This window comes from Pituophis catenifer, unplaced genomic scaffold, assembly GCF_029215685.1.
Source record: "Pituophis catenifer annectens isolate HBS135680 unplaced genomic scaffold, rPitCat1.0.hap2 SCAF_7, whole genome shotgun sequence".
NCBI lineage: Eukaryota > Metazoa > Chordata > Lepidosauria > Squamata > Colubridae > Pituophis > Pituophis catenifer.
In genome coordinates, this window is record NW_027256887.1 from 57,211,460 (window position 1) to 57,228,537 (window position 17,078).

The window sequence follows — 17,078 nt, forward strand, 5'->3', positions numbered from 1 at the left end:
TGCAGCAACAGTTTCCAACCCACTGAGGGTGACAACCACCACTTTCTCCGCATGTAGTGGGTAAGATGCCAAGACTTGGTTCAATGAATCTGTCTACAAATGGAAGAATCGCCAAGCTGCCCTCAGCAGCTCCCTCAAAGGTTCCGGAAGCAATGTTTGCTAGGAGTTGTAGTTGGAGCTTGCCGAGGCAGGCTAGAGGAGCGAAGGATGAGAAAAGTCTTCTTACCTCTCTTTCAGGTAATTAAAAAGTTCTGTTTAAATGAAGCAGATTATAGCACTGCCTTTTTCACGCAAAGCAAGTTTAAAAAGGTTTCCAAATTACAGTTCTGTACTGTATGAAGTTTCACAGCACGATTTTCTGTGAAGCTAGGCAAAAGTATATTCCATTTAATTCAGTGAGATTTTATTTTGTATGTATTGCACCGTTCTGTTCGATTTTATTAATGCTATCAAGAAAGAAGAATGAATATTATATAAAACATGAGTTGATATGTTTATATATATTTTATCAACAAAAACAAAACAGAAAACAGAAAAACAAACATCCAACAGTAACAACAAAAAAATTATGTACAAAGAAGAAAAAAATGACGCGAACATCAAATAAGTAACATTGAACATACAAAAACCTCTACCCCAGTTGGATGCCAAAAAGAAAATTTAAAACCCCTGATAAATTATCCTCCCCTTACGTAATGGGTCTGCAAGCTTTCTCATCCTTATTTAGCAAGAAAAATATATAAACAAATATTTCAGATGACGAGATCTCTAATAATCACATTGACATAGCATCTAACCATAATATATATAAAGTAAAAAAAAGAACAGTTAACAGATTAGCCTGAATATGACACTAGTCTTCAAAACCCTCTGTTAATCATCTGTTATTGTATTTAATTCATAGAATGTCCACAAACGGCTTCCGGTCTCTTATAAAGCTGTCTAGTCCATTGCTTCTAATCAAAGCAGTTTTGCCATCTCTGCTAATTCAGTCAATTTTAAAATCCATTCAATCGGCATCTCTTTTCCTTTCCAGTACTTAACGAATACAGTCCTCACAGCCATCAACATATAAAGAAATAACGTCCCAAATTGTTTTTTTATTGATCCATAATACCTAAAAGAAAAGCTTTCATTAATTTTTGTATCTCAGATATTTTCTGCATTATCATTAGGTTTATTCAGAATGTTTTCACATACTTGAAAGACCACCACATATGATAAAATATACCTGGATTTTGATTACCGTATAAGACGCTCCGGACTATAAGACGCACCTACCTTTTTTGGAGAGGAAAACAAGAAAAAAAATCTGCCTCTGCCTCCCAGCAATGGCAATCCCTGCAGCCTGAAACAACTGATGGTGACAATCAGCTGCTTGTGCTAATCAGGCTGTGCTGAAGCTGAAACTGAAACGGGCTGTTTGCTGCAAGGAGGCAAGGTGGGTGGGTGGGGCTACATTCAGCATATAAGACACACCCAAAGTTTCACCCTCTTTTAGGGGGGAAAAAGTGCGTCTTATACTCCAAAAAATATATATTTCCACCATTTGTTAGAAGTTCCTCTATGCATTTTTGCTAATCTATCTGGAGTCAAATACCAATGATACATTATTTTATTTTCTTTCAAACTATAATTCAAAGTAACTTTTAATCCATTAGTCTATATATTCTCCGATTTATCTAGTGTTATGGTATCCCTAAATTTTTTGCCCATTTTACCATACAATTTTTGACATATGTCTTCCAGATTCATTTTGAGTAACATTTCATATACTTTTGCAACCAAGTAGCTATCTCCAAAACATAAATTCATATCCAATTCAGATTTAATGCCTGTGAAAACAAAACTTTTTTTAAACACGTTTAAATCTTTCAAAAATTCTATAATAATTAAACGAATCACAAATAAATCACTTGCTAATTGTTTTCTTGTCTTTATCTTTGGTCCCTCTTTTTGAAATACCAATAAATCCCAATGTCATCCATTTACATCACAATAACATCTCTGTTCTATGTAGTGCTTCATGAGGTGATAACGAAAATGGGACTCTTTCAGCCAGTCTTCTTTTATATTTCCAGCGTACGTGCCCAATAGATTGCCTAATAATATGATTTTTTACTTTGTCATGCCACAAATAAGCATGCCACCCAAATCTCAAATCAGAGCCTTCGAGGCCTAACAACCTTGAGTTTTTTTAGAGTTATCCAATCTTTTAACCATACCAAACAACAAATATAGTATAATCTAAGATCTGGCAAACCCAGATCTCTTCTCTCTTTAGAATATTATAAGAGCTTGTATTTAATTCATGGTTTTTTTCATTTTGCCAAATGAATTTAGATATATTTTTCTGCCAAGAAGAATCTTTAATCAATATCAGTATACTCTGTAATAAAAATAGCCTTCTAGGTAGTACATTAATTACTGAAATTCTTCCCATCAATGACAATTCTACTTTTTGCCATCTGTTTTAAATTCAAGTTTATCTCCTTCCATATTTTAACTTAGTTCTTTTTATATAACTTAGACTTTCTTCTGTAAGAATCACCCCCAAATACTTTACCTTTTTCACAAAACGTTAAAGTCAGTTTTAAGTTCCAATTTCTTCCAATATTATGTTAGTGTTACTAACTTAATAACTGCAGTGATTCATTTACCAACTGGCAAGAAAGATTGTAACATGGGGCAAAACTCACTTATCAACTGTCTAGCTTTAGCAACAGAAATTTTGGTCTCAACTGTGGTTGTAAATCAAGAACTCCCTGTATATTTGTAGAAATTATACTGTATACCGGATATACTGCTGAACTCACTTGATAAAAAAATGAAGTCAAATTGCAATAATTTTTCTTAATAAATCCATGCTTTCAGCAAACCATCATTTTTTTTTTTTGCAGCCTAAAGATTCAGTGTACCTGGTTATAAAGATTTAAATTAATTCAAAGGAAAGTCCTTATTTTTGTTAATCTCAGGCTTCAATCCTGCCCATTCATTCTTGTGCCTGCATTTTCTGGTAGAACGTAGTTCTTTATTTATTGTTCTACTAAGATTATTAGAACTGAAATAATTTTTTATTAAACACTCAGCAGGTTTCACAGATTAAGGCAAAAGCATCCCAGATATGGGATTTTAAATCCTGATATTTCCAGCATGTAATATCCATTGTGGTGCAACTACAATTGGCAACTGTTTACCTGGATAGTACGATTCCTGATTATTGTCTATCTTCATATTTAGATACGTCATTTACATCCTACCTTTTCTTAAGGGTGTTCAGGTCAATGTATAAAACTTCAGCACATTTTATTCTTCCACAAATGTTTGTTGTGCAGATAGATTAAATATAACGAATGTAATAGGCTTGAGAACTCTTGAGGTGCAAAAGATCTGAATTGAAATTTCTTCGAAAGAATGACCAGATTTCTTTATTAGTTGTACAACAAGTTTCATTATGTTATTCCCTTGCGAGCAAGTAATATTATGCACAGTGCAAAGAAAAAATTAAAGGCAGGAAAAAAAGCAATAAAGATCTGAAAATAAAAGAAATTGAAAGGGACAAAACATAAAGGAAAAATAACTTTCCCCCAAATGAGCAGCAAGTATTTTTTTTCTCTGTCAACGAACAGCTGATTTTTCTGCCAAAGCTTTATGGCAGCTTTGTTCCCTAGAATTGAAAGGAAGTAACTACAAAAGACCCAAGAACTTTGAACAATTGTGCAGCTTTGGAGGAGAGAGATCTTGAAGATTGCAATTCTCAGTAAGGAGTGATCAGAAAGGTGAGACTTTTTCCTTCAGCTTTGTTTTTTTAAACACGCCTTGGTTTTAATTGCACTTTAAAAATTCCTCTATTTTTTGTATATTTTAATAGACTAGTTGATTGTTGATCTATCTTGTAACTCTTGCTGGATTTTACATCTTTCCTTTGTTCTCTCATTGTTTACCATTGAACTATAAAATACTTTTACTTTTCATAAGAAAGTTGTCGGTGAGAATTCATTCTCCAGTAGTGAAAATCACTCAATTGGACTTACACTTACATTGGATTATATAATAAGGATTTTATTCTTACCAGCTTTTAAAAAAATGAAACATGGAAAAATTCCTTTTCTTTTTATTACTTTTGACCCTGAATAAAATTTTAACTTCTCTCTATGGATATTTTATCATAATATATCTGTTTCTCTTGTTCTTGGAAGGAAGAGTGTATTTTTCAAAATGTCTGAGGTAAAGCTTTCTGGAAAACCTTTGAAAAAAGAATGCTTTCTAAGCTTTTTTTGAAGATATAAATAAAAAATTTGATGGGTTAACAATGGTTTTGAATCAAACCCAGGATGATACCCAAAAGCAGAAAATAACAGTGGGACTTAATTTGCAGTCTGATGAATTGGAATCTGATTTGTTGCTACCTTACACAAAGAAGAAAGAACCTGGTCTGAACATTACAGATTTGGCAGAAAAGATTGATAAATATAAGAAATTCAGAGATAATGGAACTGATGAGTGATGGAGTGGACTTTTTAGGCAAGATCAATCTTATGTTTTCAGAGTCCTTTTGAACAATGGATGCTTCAGAGACACCTACAACAAAGGCTCTAGGAAATGGGATGCAATTGTTGGGGAAGTTCGCAACTAAAATTCTAAGGAATGTTTTCATTATTAAAAATCAAATGAGAGTATTTGATCCTGGACAGATTAGAGATAACAATTGGGGTGCTTTGTAGTAGATAAGAAACCTTAGACTTTTTACACATTAATTACACCAGATTGTTAACAAAGGGCTTTGAAGTTTAACTTTGTTGTTGATTAAACTGTTAACTATTATAAGAACTAGATGTACTATATAACAGGTCAATTGGTTGCAAATAGATGGTAGAAGTTTATAAATCTTAGACCTTAGTGCAAGTGGAGAAGGCTATTATTGTTGCAATATTTAGTTTAGTTTGTTCTTGTAAAAATTCCATTTTTCCCCTTGGAGTTTTGTCTTTTAATTGTCTGTATTAAAAAAAATAACAAAAATAACAGAAACCAAAGGAAAAGTAGACCAGTAGACTGAACTATACAGATGACATAACACTGAACTATACAGATGACATTCAGAAAGAGTTGCAATTACGGTAGTGACAGATAAATTAACATTATGGATTTAAAATATGTTCAACAAAGAAGTATCAGTTATGTCACTGCGCTCAATGGAGAAAACGCTAACAATTCCCTAACTACTTCCTGGAATACAGCACGTACAAATTTCACCAACATTATCTTATTCCGTACTAATTTTATTTTTAAACTACATAAACAAGACATAGCCTTGCGTGATGTGTGAAACTTGTTTTTTGTTTTAAATACATTGAGGTAAGGAAGTGAAGATTCGAAACAAAATCCAGACATATTTAACCGAAACCCGAGTTGACACCCGTCTATTTATATTGTACCGTATAATTATATGAAAGGATTCGTTGAAAGACAACTTTTTAAACGGGCGATTATTACTAACACCTAAAAAAAAACAAAAAACAGTGTCGCTGGCGGCTCAACACCTACCCTTCGAATTTAGAAAAGGAGGCGATCACTAAAACTACTAGTCCCATGATGCTCTCGGGTTGCGTCGCATTTCTTTCTACTTTTTCCTTCCCCCGCACCAAGACGCTCGGGTGGCTTGTGCGCATGCGTCTTGTAAGCAGCGTCCGGGGCAGGCGGGCAGTCTCACCCTAATGTAAGATGGTGGCCGGTCTGGCAGCGGAGCGCGCAGAGCCTAGAGATTACCCGTCTCTCAAATAAAGGTCGTCGGTGGAGACCTCTATCCCCGCTATCATCAAAAAGAACCAGGGCCCGAGAGAGTATTGCCGCCCCCGCCGCCAGACAGCCCGGTTGCTGTGGAACAGGGAAGACGAGGTGGGTAAGTGAGCGAGCAGTAGGGGCTGGGGGAGCCCGAGTTGTGAGATCGTGGAGGCGGCTTCTCCGGGAGCCCGAAGGCCTCAACTTTTCTCGGTCCTCTGCCTGCCATGGCTCCTTGGTCTCTCTGGGGCGGAGAGGCAGGAGGAAGGCAAAGGGAGCCGGCGAGCCAATGCCAGCGGCGAGGGCCGACAGTCTCTGCCCGGCAGCGGAAGGGGCTTCTGGGGCTTCATTGCTTGAGCCGGAGATCTCCTGGTCGGAGAGGAGATCCGACTGACCCTGGGAACCCAGGCTCAGGCTTTGTGGGGAGGGGGCCAGGAATAAAGGGAGGCGGAAAGACCTGTGCAGGACTTCTCTGCTTGACATCTTATTCGGGTTTTCCAGCTTTAGTAGGTGAGAGGTGGCCGGACCTGCTGCTGTAAGCGATTGATGCTTTGCTGGGTTTCAGATGAGGTGGGGCGCAAAAAAAAAAACCAAATCAAAACAAAACCAACCAAAATCTACCTTTCCATATGTTGAAAAGAAATGGGAAGAAATTCCAGTCTCCACAGTAGCAGCACGTGTGTTTGGTTGTGGGTGTCAGTTAACTGTATGGGTGTTTCCTCTTTTACACTATTTTTATATACCATTTGAGTTTCCCTGGATGGAAAACTCATATTTTCTTATTAGGTTTTTTGCGTTCCCCAGCAGCCAGTTCCTTTCATTTTATGTCTCTTGGTATTCTTGAGTTAAGCAGTTAGAGAAGAGATTTCACACTTCAGAGTTTTGGATTGCCTTGTCTCCTTTTAAAGGGATGCTGTGGACCAGCCATCTATTTTGCTCTCTAATGTTGCCATATAACAAATCTTTGAGAGTTTCTCCTGATAATGTAAGGGTAAGCTAAGCTTACCCTTACATTATCACACCTATTACAGTTTGATGGTTTTGAAGATTTATTATTTCAAGTAAATGGGCTTTTGATAAAGTCATATTCTGACTTTATCATCCATATTCTGTATCCATATTCTGTAATGCTGTCCATTTGTTTTATAATTATTTAAATGATTTATGATACAGTGCAAAGTATAGTAACAAAATGTATTTCCTTTTATAAAAACCCTGGAATTATAAATATATATATATAAGATGTAAGCGCTATATAATATGTCCTATGGATTACTACTTGGTGTTTTCACAGAGAAAGTCCCATTTTTTTTTAAATTCCAGGAAAACTTATATTTAAATGTCCTAGGTCACAGTATAAGTTTTGAACTAAACTCATGAAAATTCTTAGTAGATATGTACAAGAATACATTGTCAGAAACTGACTTGATAATCAAATCATGTATTGATTTAATAATATGAAAAAGTTTGTATCTAATACACAAACTCAAATACCTAAAACAACTCAGAGCCTTTATAGTCTGCTAAAAAAAGTCTTTCTTTTTTTATTTATATGCCACAGAACCATCTAAAGTGCCCAATGATTTAATTAAAAAAAACTACTTTAATGCATCTTTTAACTATATATGTGTGAGTGTGATTTTATGTAGATATTTTTACTTTTTTACTTGAAAAAATAAAGTATTAAAATTATTTTAATGATTTTCAAATTTTTCTACTGATCATATATATGCACACATATCAGATCAAGTATTTTTTCAATTTTTCATTTAGAAGTTTTTTTCTAGCAGAAAAAAGCCGGGTAATCTTGTGCAAATGTTTTTCTGAATTTTTAAAATATAAATGACAGAAGAAAAAGGGCCTGTACTTTAAACTGGTACAGATTATAGAGATATCTGGTTGGTTGGAGAACTGCATAATCAGCTTGGTTTTGAAGAAGAATTAGAATATGCTATAAGGTTTTACTGTCTGATAGAATTACTTGATGTTGAAAGGCAAGTAAAATTTCTCTATAACATGAGTTATTTTGATGATTAGTGGTATAGAAAAATACACTATAATTTTTACTATAAAGTTCATGCTTAAATTAATTGGTTTATTAGTGCACTAGAAGATTTATAAATATCTAATATCAAATCTTTATAATTTTACAATATAGTTTCTGATGTTTTTTATAATTTATAAAGTTTAGGATTTAGTGCTATCTTTTGTAGGTGCTGGTATTAATTTAGAATAGAATAAATAGGCATACAATCATCTTAACCAGAACTCAGTAGGGAAAAAAATCTATGATTGTTACTATAAAATTAGTTTTCCTAAAATCTTTAATATATGTAGATTGTTTCTGCTAACTTGTTGTGTTGCTGCTAACTTGTGATTTTCCTAAAATATTTAATATGTATAGATTGATGTGTAACTTGACACATTTCTTTTTTACTTATGAAAATTCTACTGGAATTTAAGATTTGTTTCATATCATTTATAGTATAACAGAAAATCAGAATTGGAAGGTACTTTGGAGGTCTTTTAGTTCAACCCCTGATCAAGCAGGAGACCCTATACTATTTCAGACAAATGATTCTCCAATCTCTTCTTAAAACACTTTTGTGATGGAGCACTCAGAACTTCTGAAGACAAGCCATTCCACTGGTAAATTGTTTACATTTTCAGGAAATTCTTTCTTATTTCTAGGTTGCTTCTCTCCTTGATTAGTTTCTATTCACTATTTCTTATCTTTCCTTCTGGTACTTTGGAAAATAGGTTGAGCTCCTCTACTTTGTGGCAGCTCCTCAAATATTGGAACACTGCTATCATGTCATCCTAGTCCTTCTTTTCACTAGAAGAAACTACCAAATCCAGTTCCTGCAACCGTTCTTATATTTTAGCCTCCAGCCCCCTAATCATCTTTGTTGCTCTTTTCTGCACTCTTTTCTAGAGTTTCTATATCTTTTTTATAACATGGTGACTCAAACTGGATGCAGTATTCTAAGTGTGGTCTTACTAAGGCTTTATAAAGCATTACTAATACTTCATGTGATCTTGATTCTATCCCTCTGTTATGCAACCTAGGATGGCATTGGCTTTTTTAGCTGCTGCTGCATACTACTGGATCATATTTAAGTGATTGTCCACTAGGATTCCAAGATCCTCCTCACAGTTATTGCTATTGAGTCAGGTTTCGCCTAATCTGTACTTGTACATTTCATTTTCTTTGCCTAAATGTAAAACTTATTATTCTTATTGTATTTCATTTTGTTAGATATGGCCTTGTGTTCAAGTCTGTCAAGATCCTTCTGTACCTTGAGCCTATCTTCTGGAGTATTGACTCTTCTTCCAGCTTGGTGTTATCTGCAATTTTGATGAGTCTCCTTTCTATCCCCTTGTCTAAATCATTTATGAAGATATTGAAGAGTACTGGGCCTAAGACAGAGTCTTGAAGTACCCCACTGCATACTGGTAGTCCTCAACTTATGACCACAATTGAGCCTAAAACTTCTGTTGCTAAGCAAGAGAGTTGTTAAGTGAATTTTGCTCCATTTTGCAATCTTTCTTGCCACAGTTATTACTGTGTTTCCCCAAAAATAAGACCCTGTCTTATATTTTTTTGAACCCTGAAATAAACACTTGGCCTTATTGCCATATGCTCAAAAGCCTGATTGGGCTTATTATCAGGGGATATCTTATTTTTGGGGAAATAAGGTATGTGAGTCACTGCGGTTGTTAGTTAGTAACATGGTTAAGTGAATCTGTCTTTCCCATTGACTTTTGCAGATCAGAAGGTCACAATAGGTGATCACGTGACCCCGTGACACTGCAGCCATCCTAAATATGAACAAGTTGCCAAGTATCTGGATTTTGATCACATTACTATAGGGATGCTACAATGGTCGTAAGTGTGAAAAACGGTCATAAGTCACTTGCGCTTGTTCAGTGCTATTGTAACTTTGAACAGTCACTAAATGAACTGCTGTAGGTTGAGGATTACATGTACTTCTCTCCATGTAGATGCAGTTTCATTCAAAGTCTACATGTTGAGTGTGGTTGGTCAGCCAGTTACGAATCCATCTGGTGTCGATGATGTCTAACCCACATTTTTCTATCTTATCAAGTAGTAGATTGTGGTCTGCTTTATCAAAGCTTTACTGAAGTCCAAGCAAATTATATCCACAGCATTTCACAATTTTGTCACATTGTCAAAGAACACAATAAGATTTGTCTGGCATGATCTGTTTTTGACAAACCTATGCTGGCTTCTGGTTATGACTTTGCTTGCCTCTAGGTATTCGTAGAAGAATACCTTTTCCAGAACCTTCTCAGGTATTGATATCAGGCTGATAAGGCTGTAGTTTCCTGGATCCATCCCCCCCCCTTTTTTTTAAAGATGGGAACCACATAAGCACCTTTCCAGTCATCTGATAATTCCCCAGTGCTCCAGGGTCTTTGAAAGATATGGTTCAGTGGTTCAGAGATCACTTCTGCCAATTCCTTCAGAGTCTTAGGGTGTAATCCATCTAGTCCTGGTGATTTGAATTTATCTAGAGTGGATAGGTGTTCGCTTACCATTTTCTTGCTTACTTTCACTTGCATTCCTAATCTCCATTTTACAGTATGTTTTTTTTAATTACTTGGATTGTTTTTTCCTTTTGTGTAAAGACAGATGCAAAAAATGAATTAAGAATTCTGCTTTCTCCTTGCTGTTGGTCACCTTTTTGCCATTTTGTCCCATCAACGGGCCAATCATTTCCTTGACTTTTTTCTTATTTTTTACGTGGTTTTTTTTTTTACAAAAAAGTTTTTTTGTTACTTTCGACATATGTCGCAAGCCTTAGTTCATTTTTAGCTTTAGCTTTCCTGACTTCATCTTTGCAGGTGCTGGCTATTTGCTGATATTCTGTCTTAGTTATGTTTCCCTCTTTCCGCTTTACATATTGTCCTTTTTGTCTTTCAGTTTATCAGGGAGTTCTTTGTGCAGATCTCTTCTTTATTCTTCTTTATTGGAATTGTGCTAGACTGAGTTTTTATTATCTCATTTTTCAAAGTTTCCCAAGCTTCTTGGGTTATTTTCCCCTTGAGGATTTTCATCCATGGAATCCTTCCCAAGTTTTCTCGTAAATTTATTGAAATCAGCTCTCTTAAAGCCCAATACTTTTTTATATTCCTTGTGCTTGCATAATTCTGAATTCCAATATTGCATGGTCACTCCCCCCCCCCATCTCTCTTAGTGAGAATTAAGACTGGTATGGCTGACCCTCTAATTCCCTTCTCTACATTTTGGGGGACATGTGCTATATTTGTCAGGAATCTGTTTGATTTTCCATTAGGAGTTCCTCAGAATGTAATTATTCCTTTACTTTGAAAGGACTAGTAGAAGTTTATTTTATTTATCTTACAAATATTTTGCTTAAAATAGAGCATATAAGTCTTTATTGAGTAATTGTCTATTTACATTTATTATTTTGTAAAACTTTATATTTTTTTTAGTGAGGCAGTATAAATTCTCCCTTAAATATTCAATTCTAATTTACACAGGTAGTCCTCAACTTATGATCACAATTGGGACCAGAAACTTCCATCATTAAGCAGTGTGATCGTTAAGTGTTGCATCATATGACCACACCCAATTTTACAACCTTTTTTTGCTGCAGTTGTTAAGCGAATCACTCCAATAGGTATGATATCACATGACTGCAACTTGAGACTTTCCCTGTCAGTTTCCTCATTCACTTTGCTTGCCAGAAGCTGACTGGGAAGATCACAAATCACCAAGGTGTAAACCTGGGTCACTGCAATTGTCATAAATGCGAACTGATTGGCAAATGCCTAATCAGGCAAGGAAGCTGTTGTCATGGTTGCAATTCTGAAGACCTGTACTAAATATTTTTTTCAGCACATTGTAAGTCTGTACAGTCACTAAAAGAATGGTTGTAGGTTGAGGACTACCTGTATAAGTCTTTGTATCATGCTCTAAATTTTGTTTCATTAGGAAATTTATAGCCACTGCATCTCCTTCAGAACAGAGCTTGTCCTCTTAAGCCAGGGGTCCCCAACCCCCCCCCCCCCCCAGGCCATGGCATGTTTGGAACCCGGCCACACAGATGGCAGGCAGGCAAGCATGTGTGTGTGAAGCTCCCCTTGTGCGAGCAGCAGCCAGTTGCCCTTGCACAAGAAACTCTCCTCACGCGAGCGGCGGTCATCATGCCCTCACGCACAAAGTTCCCCTTACCCTGCAGTGGATGCAATAATATATACCATGATCCATGTTCAGTGTGTTGATGAACTTTTTCTCACTTGTGATCCAGCTTGTCTCCCAGCTGATTTTTATATCCAAAGTTTAACTAAACTAGTAGACCCTTATATAATAACATAAGAATCCATATAGGCCTTATCAGCCACCTGTGGACACACCATGGATAGCCCACAACTCGTTATATGTCAAGGTCCTCTTCGAAAACAATGGGCGAACATCATCATCAAACCAGTAGACCCTTCAAGGTCTGTAATAACATAAGACCACTGATAGGCAATTATATCAATAGTAATGTCAGTATTAAGAGTAGAATCAAAGTGGAATCACCAGCCACTAACATCCAGTAAAGAGTTTCTGAATTCTTCAGGTTGCTTAAGTGTCTTAGAGAGAACCACTTGTTGGTGTCTTCCACCCTAAATAGATGAAATGGCTATAACTTCAAACTCTTTTAAAAAGCAATGCCTAAGTAATAATTGGCTGGTAATAAATTCCTCTACTTCCACATCTTCTTTAGATGGTATAAAAATAGGAAATCAATTTTACCTATCAGGATCTTACCACTGCTCATGGCGTAAATCAGTCTAGGAAATTAGTAATCAAACAAAAATATTGAATACTTTCTAAACTCACACAATTTATTGAGAAGTTTGACCTACTGTAGAGTAATTGCACTACTGGTCTCCACATTATTATTGAGATAATAAATTATTTGGTTTTTACTGAGGATTTCCATCTATATGGAATTTAATTTATGATATTCATTTATGAAAATTTTTTAAACAAGATTATGAACTACATTTGTTTAAAACTGAAGTACTCAGGAGGAACTGGTAAAAGGCAATAACATGATATGTCTTTCCTAGTTTGATCTCACATTTTAAAAGTTAGACGTATGTAGATGTAATAGTTAAGGGTGATAGATTGTAATCAAAATGTTGAGATGTTCACAGCGACATTGGTAATGAGTACCTTTTTTGAGATTTATTTATTTGCTGGTTTTAATCCTTCTTCACACAATTTTATCTTTTAACAGTCAATTACATTTGACTAAATTCTGATTTAGGTTTTTGCAGAGTAAGACAATGTAGAGTGAATAGTGAATGAAGCTAGAAGATCTGGCTATATCATTGCTGTTCTCTTTTGGATGCGCTGCACGTTTCTATTCAAGATGCTAAATGGTCTGAGACTTTGGTTTTGGTAGATATCTGGTCTTTTCAACTAGATCCTTCAATCTTGGGCAATATAATTCTAGTTCAGGGATGAGGCTTTCTGCATAATAGAATTTAATCTATGAAATGTACCAGGTTTATTAGAAAACATTGTTGGCTAATATAAGATATAACTATACTGGTAGGATTTCTGAAGATTATATTATTTTATATTTTGTATATTTTATTTAAAAATTTATAAACATAATTAGATGAATATTGAGATATATAAAATAATACGTTTGGATTTTGTAATATTATATTTTTATAGTATATTTTAAAGATTATATAAGATCTTACAAGTTTTTTTTCCCATCATGGTCTGAATGGATGCTGCTGGAAGATGGTATTTAGCATGTTGTGAATGGTTGGTATTTGCTGCCGTTGATTGAATTGTGGAAAAGCCTCTCAAGATCATCTCCTAAGTAGGCCAATCAGAACTGGTTTACCATCTGGTTCATGCAGTTTATATTTTATCCTGGGCTGTCGGTGTGCCTGGGAAAGTATGTGAGACTTCAGAGGCCTTTTCCTTTACTTGGACATTTAGAGCTGGTCTTGGGGGATTGGAGTCAGCAATGGTGGTGGTTAGGTTGGAGGCAATGGCGCTGGTGGCTGGATTATTGGGCTACAGGTTTAAGGATCTACTGCTTTGTACAGGACACATTCCGGTTGTTTGGCAGAGACTGGTAACATGGCAGTAGGAAGGGCGCCAGCACTGATGATGAAGAAGGTTCTATTACTTTGCAAAGAAGATGGATCTACAAAGTGAGCTGGATGGAATTATCAGGTATTAGAAGTGGTCTACTTATTCATCACAGTCATGGGGGAGGGATTAAGTTTTCATTGTAGCAGATACAATACTGGATTGGGATGGCTGTGGCTGACAGGGCCTTGTGAGTGCAGTTCCTTTCCTCCATGCAATTGGATAACCATTTTACCGCTGTCGGGCTAGAGTTGGAAGACATTTAGAAAGTCACCTCTGTATGAGTTCATTTAACGATAGTGAGTGGGATTTAAGAAGATCTTACTGAGAGGACTGGATTGAGAATCAGACTTGATTTAATAGACTTGGTGGGTTTCTGATTGTGACTGATTCTGTCTATCCTCACAGTGAGAGCTGGAAAGGAGAAGCTTGAAATCATTTGGTTGTATGATTAGGTGCCTCAACAAGAGGACTGAGGCATTGGAAGAGTGGTATGTGGATCCTTGATTGTCCAGATGTGTTGAGTGGTATGCAGATGTGCCCCTGGTATTACGGTTTCCCTCAGTTGACTGGTTATAGATTGTGTCAGGTGATGGGCTGTGGGTTGGGATATGGACCTCTATGGACAGGGAAGGCTGGAGGGCTCTGAAGAAATGAGGGCAGGTTATGATATTTCAATATTGATGGGTAGGGGAAAATACGATGGTAGACAGAAGGTGGGCCACCCACAGGGCAATTGGTATATTGTGTCGTTCCAACCTTCTAAACTTGCTCTCAAGCCACAGATGGCAAATTTGAAGACCTTGGTTGTCAGCTACTGATGGTGAATGCCAGATCGAGCCACCCTTATTCATGATTTAATTGTTGATGAAAAGGCTGATCTGGAGTGCATTATCAAGAACTGGCTAGGACAAGAGGAAAAGTCTGGTATGGCACCAGACAAGACCCCAGGATAGAGGAGATGGGATAGTGTTGGTCATATGAAATATTTGGAGGGATCCATGGATCCTGCTCTTTAGATTGCCAGGTGTAGGATACTGTTTATTAAGTTGGGCGCCAAGTGAGATCAGTTGGGATTGTTGCTATTGTACAAGACCCCATGCTGCATAGCTACCTTCTTAACTCTGTGGCTGGGCTGGTGATAGAGTTCTCTGGGCTTATATCTTGGTAGATTTTAATTTGCACAGGGTAAAAGAATTCATGGATACCATTACAAGAGCATATCCCAAGTCATCCATGTAACTTAATAGTGGTAATACACCTGACCCGGTGTTTTTTTATTATTATTATTGTGATTTGGTCACTCCTTGGGAGTAATACTGAGGTTCATCTACAGAGTTGTTGTGAGGAATGTGAGGCATGTTTAGTACATAAAATTGTTTGCATTCACTCTGTGTTAGATTCTGGTCTTTAGAGAGGGCCAGTTTGGTCAAGTGGTTAAAACATCAGACTAGAGACCAGGAGATCATGTGTTTTATTTCTACTTTAGGCATTAAAGCTGGCTGAGTGACTTTGGGCCAGTCACTCTCTCTCAGCCCAACTCACCTCAGTAGGTGGTTGTTATGGAAAAAAATTGAAGGAAGGAAGGAAGGAGTATTAGGTATGTTAGTTGCTTTGAGTTATTCATCTAAATAATAAAGTGGAATATAACTAAGATAGAATCTGTGGAGGTTGTGGGAGTTTGTATAATCTGGGGAGAGTTTGAGGCCATTGAACCAGAGGAAGTAGACAGGGCCCTTCCATCTGTTAGTTCATCCATTTAAGTTTTAGATCCGTGTCCCTCCTGGCTTGCTAAGGCTGCATAGGAGGGAATGCATGATTGGGTCAGGGTTGTAGTTAATTCTTCTTTGAAAGAGAAAGCGCTGTGCCATCTCTTAAAGAGGTGTGCCTCCTCAAGGGAATATCAGTTGGCCCAACTAATCTGGACAGTTTTTGTCCAGTTTTCAAGTTTTCTTAAAAGGAGTGATCACATGGCAGCTTCAGAAGACACTGGATGAAGTGGGCTATTGTTATCAAGGGCCTTCTTCCTTGGCTATAGTAACAGTTATAGTTTTCTTGATGCATACATTTGTATATACTTGTTTTTGTACTGTTTTTAAGTGTTTTAATTGTTTTAAACCTATCCACTACCCAATCATTGGATTGGAATGGGAAAATATAGAAAATAAATAAATCGATAAATCAATAAGTTTAAGAGTTAACATCGACTATAACAATGATAGAATAAAAGCAAAATGCTAATGGTGTAAATTTAACCCTGATAGAAATAATAAACAGATCGTAATAGCATACTAATGATCAAATGCTCTGGGAAAGCTCCATCTTGAATAATTTCCAGAATATTAATTTATTCAATTTCTATGACCGCCTATCTAAGTCAATGATTCTGGGGAGCTCACAATTAAAAAAAGTATTACTGTTAAAAATACTAAAACATTTAAAAATACAAAAACAGTAAAAAGCTATAAAAGACTAAAAAATATCCAGATTAAATGTACATAGGAACAAGCAGAGCTGAGTTCTGAGTTCTAGTTTAGAAGAGATAGGATCTTCTCCATTCAGAGTAATATGGGATACATTTGGATCCCTCAGACGTTAGTAGGAGGGAGAGTAAAGATCCAAAATAGATCTGACAGGTATGTTACGTGTGTCTGTGGTAGTCACATTGCAGTCCTGATGGTGGTATTGTGATGTGAAGGACATTAGGAATAAATGCAAGTGAGTAAAATCTTCCCAAAATGTTTAATACCAGGACATTTTGATACATTTCTAGCTGTTGGATATCACAAACAGTTAATTTTAGAGCTAGGAATTAGGTTGCAAATATATGGTCTTAAGAGGGCATTGAAGTTATCCCAAATGCCAAAGAAGGCATCCAGACCAAAATGTTTAAAAGAAGGGGAAATGCAATAAGGAATTCACCATTTCATCAGTTTAGTCCACCCACAAGTTGGTTTAGAAGACCAACAATCTTCATCATTGTAAGGTTTAGGTTGAGATAATATATTTCTATTTTATCTCTATCTCTAGAGATGAAAGATATATATAGAAAAAAGAAACAAGAAGGCTCACTAACTGGAGTTTGCTGCTAGAGAAGCAATTACCCCATCCATATCTGTGCTCATAAATATCTGAATTGGGC

At 36.2% G+C, this 17,078-nt stretch overlaps 1 protein-coding gene across 9 annotated transcripts in view; it reads left to right on the forward strand.

Moving 5' to 3' along the window:
- Positions 1-5,703: 5,703 nt before the first annotated feature.
- Positions 5,704-17,078, forward strand: part of CNOT4 (CCR4-NOT transcription complex subunit 4) — a 74,377-nt gene continuing 63,002 nt past the window's right edge. For 7 of the 9 annotated variants that reach the window (XM_070946806.1, XM_070946813.1, XM_070946810.1 and 4 more), the window contains exon 1: positions 5,704-5,899. The gene's annotated coding sequence lies outside the window, so the exon portion shown is untranslated. Of the gene's footprint in view, positions 5,900-9,172; positions 9,235-17,078 lie in introns of those variants that run through there. The other 2 variants (XM_070946807.1, XM_070946808.1) reach the window with 2 other exon arrangements.